Here is a 12,294-nt window from a genome sequence, read left to right as displayed (position 1 = left end):
ATAAATGCAGTTTGATTTATACTTGAATAATTTAAAATTCCTTTACTGAGTTCTCTACAAATGCTTTCTGTGGGAAGAAAAAATATGTAATATACTATAAGTAACTATAGATACTATATAAGTGATATGTATTTATAAAAATTATCTTTATATGTCTGTGTGTGTGTTCATATCCATACAGATACTGCATGGCTACATCTTTCTTTCTTTTTCTTTTTTTTCAGTTTTATTGATATATTCATATACCATACAATCATCCACAGCGTATAATCAACTGTTCACAGTACCATCATATAGTTGTGCAGTCATCACCACAATTAATTTTTGAACATTTTCCTTACTCCAAAAAAAAAAAAAAAATTAAAATAAGAATAAAAATAAAGAACACCCAAAGCATTCCATCCCCCTCACCCTATTTTTCATTTAATTTTTGTCCCTACTTTTCTACTCAATCTGTCCATACACTGGATAAAGGGAGTGTGAGCCACAAGGTTTTCACAGTCACATGGTCACACAATGTAAGCTACATAGTTATGCAATCATCTTCAAGAATCAAGGCCCATGGGTTGCAGTTCAACAGTTTTAGGTATTTCCTTCTAGCTATTCCAATACACTAAAAACTAAAAAGGGATATCTATATAATGCATAAGAATGCCCACCAGAGTGAGCTCTCGACTCCATTTGAAATCTCTCAGCCACTGAAACTTTATTTTGTTTCATTTTGCATCCCCCTTTTGGTAAAGAAGATTTTCTCAATGCACGGCTACATCTTAGACAAAATTATAAAGGTGTAATATAAAGAACATAAGTCATTTAGACTGCCTAAACAAATATTTGGAAATATATACTTTAGTAAATTTTTTATTTATTTTATTTTAAAGAAATAAATGTCTCTTGTGGGAAAAGTGGTTGTTTTGAAATGCATCAGTCCTATATACAAATAGAATTTGCCTGGGCTTTCTCCATATCTCAGCTATCACAAATATCCAAAACTAAGATATTTCATGGATACTTTATAAACTAGGGACCTTCAGGTTTATGGGTTTTTGTATCCTAAGGTTTTGTTGTTGTTTGTTTTATTCTAGAATTGGTGTCATATTATTATGCTGATACAAGTATAGATTTCACAATTGTGTAACTTAGTATTTTTTAGGATTCTGAACATCGCAGAGCAGTTCCCAACTTTATGTTTCGTAGAATACATACATGTAGTGCTCTCTCATGGGCCATGCCCATCATTATATGCATAAGAATATTCTGGAAATCAAATAAGTGAAATAAAAACATTATAGTCTAGACTTGAATCTACCCTTATTTCTTAAAACAAAAAAAAAAAACTAGAAAGAAAATTATTGAAATTATATGTATTTTCATGATTAAATTATTGAACTTATATGTATTTTCATGATAAAATTAATCAATTTGTGGGCAACAGACTTTAAACCTTTTATCCATGTGCAGGGCCTTTATATACCATTTAATTTCCATATAATATCTAGTTTCCTTTTGACTGGCATTAATGATTAACTCAAAATTTTAAGACACTGAATAAAAAAATTAATACAAATAAAATTTAAACATTTTATTTTAACTGAAAATACATAAATATATATTTATTTTTGCTGGAAGTCCAAGACCAAATATTTGCCAAACCCCTAATAGTTTAAGATTGCTAGTTTTATTTTATTTAAAGAGGAACACAAACTTAAAGACCCCTGTGAAGACTCCTTCTAGGTTTTTAAGTGTATTTTTATTCTAATGTTTTATATTCTTGACTTACATTTTCATTTTTTAAAATGATATCTTTCAGAGAGCCTAAAGTTTCATTTTGACAAAGACTCATTTATCACTTTGTTTTTTATTTTTGATTTAGTGCTTTATTTTTTGTTTTTGTCTTGTATGAAGAATCTTTAGCTACCCAGGATTGTGAAGATTTTCTCCTATGTTTTCTTCTAAATACTTTATAGCTTTATCTTCTTTATTTAGGTCTGTGATCCATTTTGTTGATGACATGAGGTAAAAAGCAGTGTCTTTTTGTTATTGCCTTTAGCAGGTATTTCTAAAACATTGAACAAAGATTTAACAGAAACAACAATTTTCCTTGTTTTTATACTTATAATCCTTATTGTTATGTTATTATATGGACAAATGACGTACAGAGTTTGAGAACAAGTACTTCTGATACAACTCAACTGGTGGGAACAGAAACACTTTGTAGAGGGTATGGAAAGCTACTTCAGAAGTGACGAAATGTAGGCCTGTTAAGAGAGCTTCTATTCCACCAAACATGATAGAGATTCTCAAGTCAATAAGAAGAAATCCAGTGTTTGCAAAGGAACTGAGTGTCTTATGAATACGGGATGGCCCAAAGCTATAAATAAAGGAAAGAAGGAAATACCAAAAAGATTCAATGTAGTAGTGAGAAGGAGGGAAGGAGCATAACTTTAAAAGAATGGAAGTTGAAAAGCAATTTGGATGATGGTGAAAGGCTCAAATGTCCCAAAGAAATCACGAGTTTTAGCTTGGTGTGCTGTGGCAAACATATGACAAGGGTCACGGTATTGAGTTCAGGAAAGGTCAGAGGAAGCTAATCAAGGGCAAAAAAATGGCAAGAAGCTATGCTCTTAGATTTACTGAGAAGAAAGTAGGAAATAAAAAAAAAAGAAAGAGATTTGCCTCGAAGATCATGGCTGTGCATAAACCAGATTCTCAGTCTTAGACTTAATGGACCTTGCTGGACGCCAGCTCAGGTTTAAAGGTTCCCAAGATGTACAGTCCTGGAGCAGTCTTCTGGAAAAGCAAGTTGGAGCCTATACCTCTGTTTAAAGCATTCCCTTGTCTCCTTTTAATCCTAAGACTAAGAGAAATCTGCTTTTTCTTCTGGCTCCTTCTGTCTCTCATCCTTGTTTTGGACCATTCTGGGGCTCTCTCCTAACCCTCTGGTCATTAAGTTTCTTTTCATTCTCAGTCTTTCTTCTTCTAGGATCTTTGCACTTATTTTTCCTGTTACCTGGATAGATCTTCCCTGACATATTTGCTTTGTTAAATCCTTCTCATCCTTCTGATCTCAACTCAAGCATCACTTCATTAGAGCAAGTTTCCCTGAACTTTCTGTATGGTAGATAATATTACCATTATATACACTGTCATAGCAACATGGATGAGAAGGTAGACATGTAAATAGTTACATATATTGTGATGAGTGCTGAAATAGTGCTTAGAGAATTTGCCTGAAGTAGGATATATATTTGCAGTTAGGCTTCAGGTTACATAAACTCCCTGAATTGTTCAGGATCATTTCCTATCTCTCAGGGGTTAATAATTCTTGTGTCTTTCCTGTGCAAAAAGCCACAGAGTGTAAAATAGATTAAGAACATGAAATAAAAGGTCCCAGTCAGCTTGAACTCTTAGATAAGTAACATACAAGTAGTCTCTGTCATGCAGTTGGTTTTTATAAAATGTTAAATGCTAAGAAAGACTATCTCAGAAGAAAAAGATTGTGGAAACTCCATATTTCAATATGAACCATTTTATACATTTTACATACATATCACCAGTTTTCATGTCAGGGATAATTCAAACTGATTAACAAATAACTTCCCTGAAATTTTAGCTCTTTTGATTTTTTTTTTTGTTGGTATAATTGTTTTATCCTGCATATGCATATGACCTAAGCAGAGAACAGATATAAATGAATTTTTCACAAAAACGTTTACACAGATATGCTATTGAAAGCTATTCTACTCTTAGAGCTCTTATGAAGCCAATAAGGAAAGAAATACTTGCAGGAAATACACAATCACATGGATGGAAGGGAGGGAGGGAGAGAGAAGGGAAGGAAGGTGGGGGAGGGACAGAAGAAGGAAGGAATACACCTCAAAAACCATTTAGGGAAAGCCAGTCTGACTGACAATGGAATTTATTACATAAAGATAGCAATATAGTTATTGATTTTTATTTTGAGCCCTTTGTTCCAAACAAAATAGCAAGTCTTTGTTTGCAGACTTCAGAACTCTGAATCAGGTGTGAAACTTAAGGACTCTTTGGGTCTTCTCACTCGTTTACCAAACTGAAGAAAATGCTACACGTTTATGTTAAAGTCTGCATTTCATTCCTGTGAACTGACACACAGGAAGCAATAAATATAATAAGATGTAATGTGATATTCAGCAGCAGCTCTCTTCCTGACAGTGTAGGGAAATGGGAGTTTTAAGGTGAGAGGGCAAAGGAGACAAGTAAAAAGCAAAAGGCAGTAATGTGTACATGCTAATATTAAAAAGATAATAACTGAAGGTAGTAGCATTACAAGAAAACTATGCACCATTGTTTGAGTTTCGAATTAAAGCTCTCCAAGGATAAAGGAAAATACTATTTTAGTAAAATAATTTACTTTCATCTTCCACCATCAGGATTTCAATTGGCAGGAGATGATACAACCTGCTTAACAATCAGGTATTTCAGAGGCTGAGCAGTTTGACAGAGAGCAAGTTGGCCCCTCTTCTCCCTACCTTTTATCTGTCTGAACAGCATGTATTTGGCTTGTGTAAAACAATAGTTTCCTACTTAGACAGTAGACCGTGAGATGACTAGAATTTAGAAGTGATAGAAGGGATTGAATAATGCTTAGAAGAGTGTACATAATTTAATAATGCAAACCACATGTCTGTTGGAAAAATATATCTGACATTTTAATATTATGAAATTTTGTTCATAGCTTACTGATTTGGATCCTAAATAAAACAACTCATAATTCTAGAATGCGAAGTATGTTAGCAAAAAAGAGTATTATAATCAAAAGGACTCTGCTTAAGCTCTTCACAGACTAGTTATTAATAAGCCAGTACATTTCTGGATGTTCATCTTGAGAATATGAAGATAATACCTAAAAATCAGAGTCAAAGTAAAGAAGTTTTCTCTTAAGTCTGGCTGAGTTGTTAGAAACCACTTCAGAATCACCACAGTGTTATTTGAATTGAGATATAATTATATCCTTTTGCCTCCAAGAGATACTATCAAATGTGTATATACTAGTAAAGAACTGTGCTGAAAAGATTCTGAATTTTGACACTAAATACTTTGGCTTTCAAATCTCCCAGGCTCAACCCCCCTCCACCAACTCAGCACTCCCTGTGATAAAATGTGTGCATTTAGTTTAGAGTTTGTTCAAGTTAGATGTGAAAGATAAAATAGTCTGTTTAAAAGCATTTTCTTTTGTCAGTCTACACAATTTGTACACAATGATGTACACTTGAGAATATTTGTTAACATAGTAAATGAATAACCACCAGGGTCTACATAGTTTTTATGACTTTAAATGCATCAATTTTAAAGAAGTCTTGTTTTTATAGAAAGATAAGTTAATTAAAAACATACATTTGGTCCCATTTGATTTATTTTTATTGCTCCTAGGTATAAGCTCTAATGCCAGCTTGCATTATTTGTTCAACTCTGAGTTTTCTTTTCTTTGCATTTTGATTGAATAGTTCCTCTTTGCAGAGAAAACAGGCTACTATCATATGGTAGTTTATTCCTGCACATATTTAGGCAAATCTTTTGCAAGAATTGTGTCACCTGCTGATTGTTTAAGGCGCAACCAATAAAGAACAGATGTTTCAGAAATGGAAAGGAGAGTAGCTCATGGTTTAGCAGCCTTTAGCACTTTGCTTGGCAAGTTCCTAGATTATCATTAAACATGTGTTGCTCTTTTCTTATAAAATATTAAAACTGACTGTATTCATCCCTGAAATCCTATGGTTTTATAAAGTTTTCACCAACTTTTGAAATCAAATTGCAGACATGAGCACTACGTGCAGTTATACCTCCACAGCTACCGAAAAAAATGAAAGTACTCTTATATAATATTTTGTATTATTTTATTATTCATAGAATATATGGGATCTAACTTTAAAACATTTCAAATATTTCCAAACATAATAGCTCTAATCTATTTCCTATAAAAGGGCAGGTCTTATATTAAATAATTAATGATATTTATAATTAAGACTAAGATATTTTTAAACATATTGTCCTAAAATGAATTTTTAAAATCTCTTACTTTAGTCCCTATATGTCTATGAAATATTTTAAGTTTAAAAATCAATATTGCATCATCAGTACATTTCATACCCACTAAATCTTAAAGTTTGAGGGCACAGAAGGCTTCCTTTCCAGTTAATAAATCTAGGTATTTAATACAAAGTATACTTAAACTATGAATTGTTTATGTGTGTGTGTGTATGTGTGTGTGTGTGTGACACTAAATACACACACACAATCTCATATACTAAATAACCCTTAAGAACTGCATAATTATGAAAGAAACACTCAATTTGTGAAATGAGCCCTAAAATGAATTTACCATAGGAAGTGTTAATAACTGCTTTGAAAGGATGATTCTGTTTTTATTAGATGTTTAGGCAAATTATAAGATTAACATTGTGTGATTTAGCTATGTATCATTTCAAAGTAATTGAAAGTTATGGACATAAATTGTTCTCTTCAATACTATAATTGCACACAATCACTAATTTTAACATTCCCTATTTTTATATATAATATTTATAAAATGGTACATGTCAAAATATTAATAATTGAAAAGGTTTTATAGATTTGTACCTATGAAGTTGTAAAATGTTCATATTTGTTTAAGAATTCACTTCCACTAAGGACTTGATTCAATTAAATAATGGCAGTATTGATACTAATACTGATGACAACGTAACTAACATATATGGAAGTATGTATTCCCCTGCATGTGTACTACCAAACAGCACCCTGGTAGCTGAACTCAATGAGCTCTTGGACTTTCTGTTCCTATTTAAAGGGAAATATTTTACTCTATTCCTCTGAAAACATGCTGCAAAATAGTGCTTGACTTGAGTTATATGTATGCATGTATACACACACACACACTTTTTACTAAATGGAGATCTCTTTCCTAACAGTTCTAAATTGACTCATCATCAAATCTTAGGAGGATTATTACTTTAGTGTCATTTTACTCTTAGTGTAAGCTCTAAAAGGTTAAGCAAACAACTTCTTTTAACAAGAATAAAAATTCTTTCTACCATTGTTTAAAATCCTGAAGACATAGTAGCACAAAGAATATCCAATGTAACAACAGATCCTCACTATTAAGGAGGGATAATTGAACATGTTAATCATGCTGCAAGTGACTTAAACATTAAGTATTTTTATACTTAATTATAACTTATTTTTTATTAGAGAAGTTTTAGGTATACAATAAAGTCAAGCAGATGTACAAAGTTCCTATATATTTCCCTCCCTCTTTAAACACAGTTTTTCCTATTGGTAACACTATGCATTACTGTGGTAACTGTTCTACAGTTGATGTAACAGTATTATTATATTTATAGTATTAACTATAGCCCATAGTTTACATCACGGTTCATAGCTTATGTTCTGTGATTTTTTCTTTTTAATTTTTATTCTGGTAACACATATATAACCTAAAATTTCCACTTTTAAACAAATTCAAATAAACAATTCAGTGGTGTTAATCACATTTTCAGTGTTCTGTTACCATCACTATCATCCATTTCCCACAATTTTCCATCATCCCAAACAGAAATTCTGTACCAAATAGACATTAAAGCCCCATTCCTTACCCCCACCTTGACTCCTGATAACCTGTATTCTAGTTTCAGCCTTTGTGAATTTGCATATTCAATTGCTTCATATAACTGAGATCATACAATATTTGTCCTTCTGTATCTGGTTTATTTCACTGAACATGCTGTCTTCAAATTTCATCCGTGTTGTGGAATGAATCAGAACTTCATTCCTTTTTACTGCTAAATAAATACTCCATTTTATATATATATATATACTCCATTTTATATATAATAAATACTCCATTTTATATATATATAAATACATATATAATATATATAAATACATTATATATATTATATATAATACACACAAACACACCACATTTTGTTTATCTGTTCATCTGGGGTGGACACTTGGGTTGCTTCCATCTTTTGGCAATTCTGAACAATGCTGCTATGATCATTGGTGTTCAAATACCTGTTCAAGTCCTGCTTTCAATTCTTTTTGCTGTATACCTAGAAATGAGAGTACCAGGTCATATGGCAATTCTGTACTTAACTCAGGAACCACCAAACTTATTTTCCACAGCAGCTGCACTAATATAACATTCCTACCAAGAATGAGTGTTCTTATTTCTTCACATCCTCTCCAAACTTGTTATTTTCCATTTTTTAAATAGTAGTCATTCTAGTGAAATGGTTTTGTGGTTTTGATTTGGATTTCCCCAATGGCTAATGATGTTGAGTATCTTTTAATGTGCTTATTGGACATTTGTATATCTTCTTTGGAGAAATGGGTATTTACGTCTTTTGCCCATTTTTTAACTGTTTGTCTTTGTCATTGAGTTTTAGGGTTTCTTTATATATTCTGAATATTATACCCTTATCAGATAGGTAGTTTCCAAATATTTTCTCCCATTCTATAGGTTGTCTTTTTACTTTCATGATAAAGGTCTTTGATGTACAAGTTTTTAATTTTGAAATCCCATTTATCTATGTTTCTTTTGTTGTTGATGCTTTGGGTATAAAGTCCAAGAAACCATTGCCTAACACAAAGTCCTGCAGAGGTTCCCCATGTTTTCTTCCAGATGTTTCATGGATTTTGGTTCTTGTATTTAAATTTTGATCCATTTTGAATTAATTTTTGTATATGGTGTGAGGTAGGGGTCCATCTTCATACTTTTGTATGCCACCATTTATTGAAGAGACTATTCTTTTCTCGTGGAGTGATCTTAGCACCCTTGCCAAAATTCAATTGGCTATAGATGTGAGTGGTTAATTCTGAAATTCTCAATTTGATTCCATTGATCTATATGTCTGACCTTGTGCAAATACCATGCTGTTTTGATTACTGTAGCTTTGTAATAGGTTTTAAGCTAACGAAGTGTGAGTCCTCCAACTTAGTTCTTCCTTTTCAAGATGATTTTGGCTGTTCAGAGTCCCCTACCATTCCATATGAATTTGATGATATGCTTTTCCATTTCTGAAAAGAAGATTGTTGTAATTTTGATTGGGATTGCATTGAATCTGTAAATCACTTTGGGTACAACTTACATCATAACAATAATTAGTTTCCAATCTATGAACATGGACCGTTCTTTCATTTATTTAGGTCTTGATTTCTTTTAGCAATGTTTTGTAGTTTTCTGCGTACAAGTCATTTACATCTTTGGTGAAATTTATTCCTAGATAGTTGATTCTTTTAGTTGCTATTGTATATGGAATTTATTCATTGATTTCTTCTTCAGATTGTTCATTACTAGTGTGTTGAAACACTACTGATTTTTTTCATGTTGATCTTGTATCCTGTCACTTTGCTGAACTGGTTTATTAGGTCTAGTAGCTTTGCTGTAGATTTTGGGGGACTTTTTATATATCAGATCATGTCATCTGCAAATAGGGGAAGTTTTGCTTTCTCCTTTCCAATTTGGATGAATTTTATTTCTTTTTCTTGCCTAACTGCTCTGGCTAGAAATTCCAATACAATGTTGAATAATAGTAGGGATACTGGGCATCCTTGTCTTATGCCTAATCTTAGGTGGAAAGCTTTCAGTCTTTCACAATTGAGTATGATGTTAACTATGAGTTTTTCATATATTTTCTTTATCATATTGAGGAAGTTTCCTTCTATTCCTATTTTTCTTAGTGTTTTTATCAAGAAGTCATGCTGGATTTTGTCAAATGCCTTTTTGGCATCAGTTGATATGCTCATGTGGTTTTTCCTTCAATCTATTAATGTGGTGTATTATATTAATTGATTTTCCTATGTTGAACCACACTTGCATACCTGAGATAAATCCTACTTGTGCATGGTGTATAATTCTTTTAATGTGCTGTTGGATTCTGTTTGCTGGTATTTTGTGTGTGTGTGTGTGTGTGCCAGGTTTTTGTTTATTTTTTTTTAATAGAATTAACAATCTTAGTTCATATGAAGTTATAAAATCTTATATTTTTTCAAATATGGAAATTGCTTTTTCTAATAAATGCAATACACAAAGTGTATATGGAAAATTCAGGTGAAAAAACAAACAAACAAAACATTAAAGGATAAGGAAGAAAATAACAACCACACCATAATTCCACCTTTAAAGATAACTACTGTTGACATTTTGTTGTATATCCTTCCAAACATTTTCTATGCATAAACACACACACATATACACACTTTTATAAAAGTGGGATTAAACATTTGTGGTAAATTAAATATGGCTGCTAATTTTTTGCCACTTTTCTTATTGAAAGGTGGGGTCTATTTCCCCTGGAATCTGGGCTGGGTGTGACACTTGTTTTAACCAATAGAATATAGCAGGGGGGTAACACTAGGTAACTTCCAGGGTCAGCCTTAAGAGAGCTCAACTTCTGCTTTCATCTCTTGGAAGACTCTTTTCATTACTCATCACCATGCTGTGAGGAAGCCCAGCCAGCCACACCCAAGGCTACATGTAGGAGAGAAATGGAGCTTGCAACTGAGAACACCATTAGGGCTCCCAGATGACAGCCAGCACCAACCATAAACCAACCATGTGCATGAAGCCCTCTGGGACCTCCCAACTGTCTCAGAGCACAAGTCGATAACACACGATGCAGAATTGCCCAGCCAACCCAAAGAATCATAAGTCATAAATTGTCATCTTAAGTCACTATGCTTTGGGGTAATTTGTTAAAACAGCAATAGATGACAAAAAACAACACATAATAACAGCCAATGCTTATAATGTACTTACTGTGTGCTAGGCAAAGTTATAAATGCTGTTTACATATTAACTCACATAATCCTCACAGTAACCCTCTGAGGTAAGCACTCTGATTAGATATTATTATTACCATTTTACACATGAGAAAACTGAGGCACAGGGAAGTAAGTAACTCACCAGGGTCACACAGCAAGTAAGTGATGGGGCTGGGATTTGAAGTCAGGCAGTCTATTAGGTTCGAGAGTTTGTTGTTTGCTGGTATTTTGATGGGGAATTTTGCATCTATATTCATAAGGGATATTAGTCTGCAACTTATTTGAAGTTATTATTTGAAAAAATATTTCTTTTCTTGCAGTACCTTGATCTGACTTTGGTATTAGGGTGACGGTTGCCTTATAGGAAATGTTCCCTTCTTTCCATTTTTTCAAAGATGACAAGCAGGATTGGTGTTAATTCTTGTTGAAAAGTTCAGTAGAATTCCCCAGTGAAGTCCTCTGGTTCTGGGCTTTTCTTTGTTGGGAAGTTTTAAATGATTATTATTGTCAGTCAAGATCTTCTGTTTCTTCTTGAGCCAGTGTAGGTAGTTTGTGTGTTTCTGGGAATGTGTACATTTCATCTAGGTTATCTAATTTGTTAGTGTGTAACTGTTCATAGTATACTGTTATAACCCTTTTTATATCTGTAGGATAGGTAGCAATGTCCTCCCATTCATTTCTGATTTTAGCTGTTTGCTTCTTCTCTCAATTTTTTTCAGTCTAGCTAAAGCTTTTTCAATTTTATTGATCTTTTAAAGAACCAACTTTTGTTTCTGATTATTGCTATTGTTTTTTATTCCCTATATTATTTATCCACACCCGAATCTTTGTTTTTTCCTTCCTTCTGCTTGCTTTTGGTTTAGTTTACTCTTCTTTTTCTAGATCCTCCAGTTGTGAGGTTAAGTCGCTGATTTGTGATTTTTCTGCTTTTTAATGTGGGGACTTAGAGCTATAAATTTCCCTCTCAGCAATGCCTTTGTTGTTTCCTGTAAGTTTTGGTGTGTAGAGTGTTCATTTTTATTCACCTCAAGATATTTCTTAATTTCCCTTGTGAGAAGTTCTGTGATCTTTTGGTTGTTTAATTTGCACCTATTTGTGAATTTTCCAGTTCTCCCTCTGTTACTGATTTCTATCTTCATTCCATTATGGTCAAAGAAGATACACTGTATGATTTCAATATTTTTAAACTTACTGAGGCTTGTTTTATGACATAACATATGACTTCTCCTGGAGAATAACTCATGTGCACTAGGGTAGACTGTGCATTATCCTGCTGGTGGATGAAGCTCTTTCTTATTTATTTCTGAATTTTCAAATTAATATTCCCTATAATAGTTCTTTTCATCTAGTTGGGCAGTAAGGTGTGGAGAAAATAAGATCATGCATTTCATAACACTTTTCTAAATATGTTCAATTTTATTAGTCAAAGGATTAGTCATTCTATCATAAATAAATGTCAAATATTTATAACCAATCAGCATGCACACACAC

The 12,294-nt window shown here is 32.7% G+C and overlaps 1 protein-coding gene across 1 annotated transcript in view; it reads left to right on the top strand.

The window, feature by feature from the left end:
- SEMA3A (semaphorin 3A) overlaps positions 1 to 12,294 on the top strand; it is a 225,140-nt gene that overhangs the window by 91,828 nt on the left and 121,018 nt on the right. The gene's annotated exons all lie outside the window — the stretch shown is intronic.

This window comes from Choloepus didactylus, chromosome 5 (assembly GCF_015220235.1).
Source record: "Choloepus didactylus isolate mChoDid1 chromosome 5, mChoDid1.pri, whole genome shotgun sequence".
Lineage (NCBI taxonomy): Eukaryota > Metazoa > Chordata > Mammalia > Pilosa > Megalonychidae > Choloepus > Choloepus didactylus.
The sequence above is the reverse complement of the archived record's forward strand: the minus strand, read 5'-3'. Positions and strand labels throughout refer to the sequence as shown.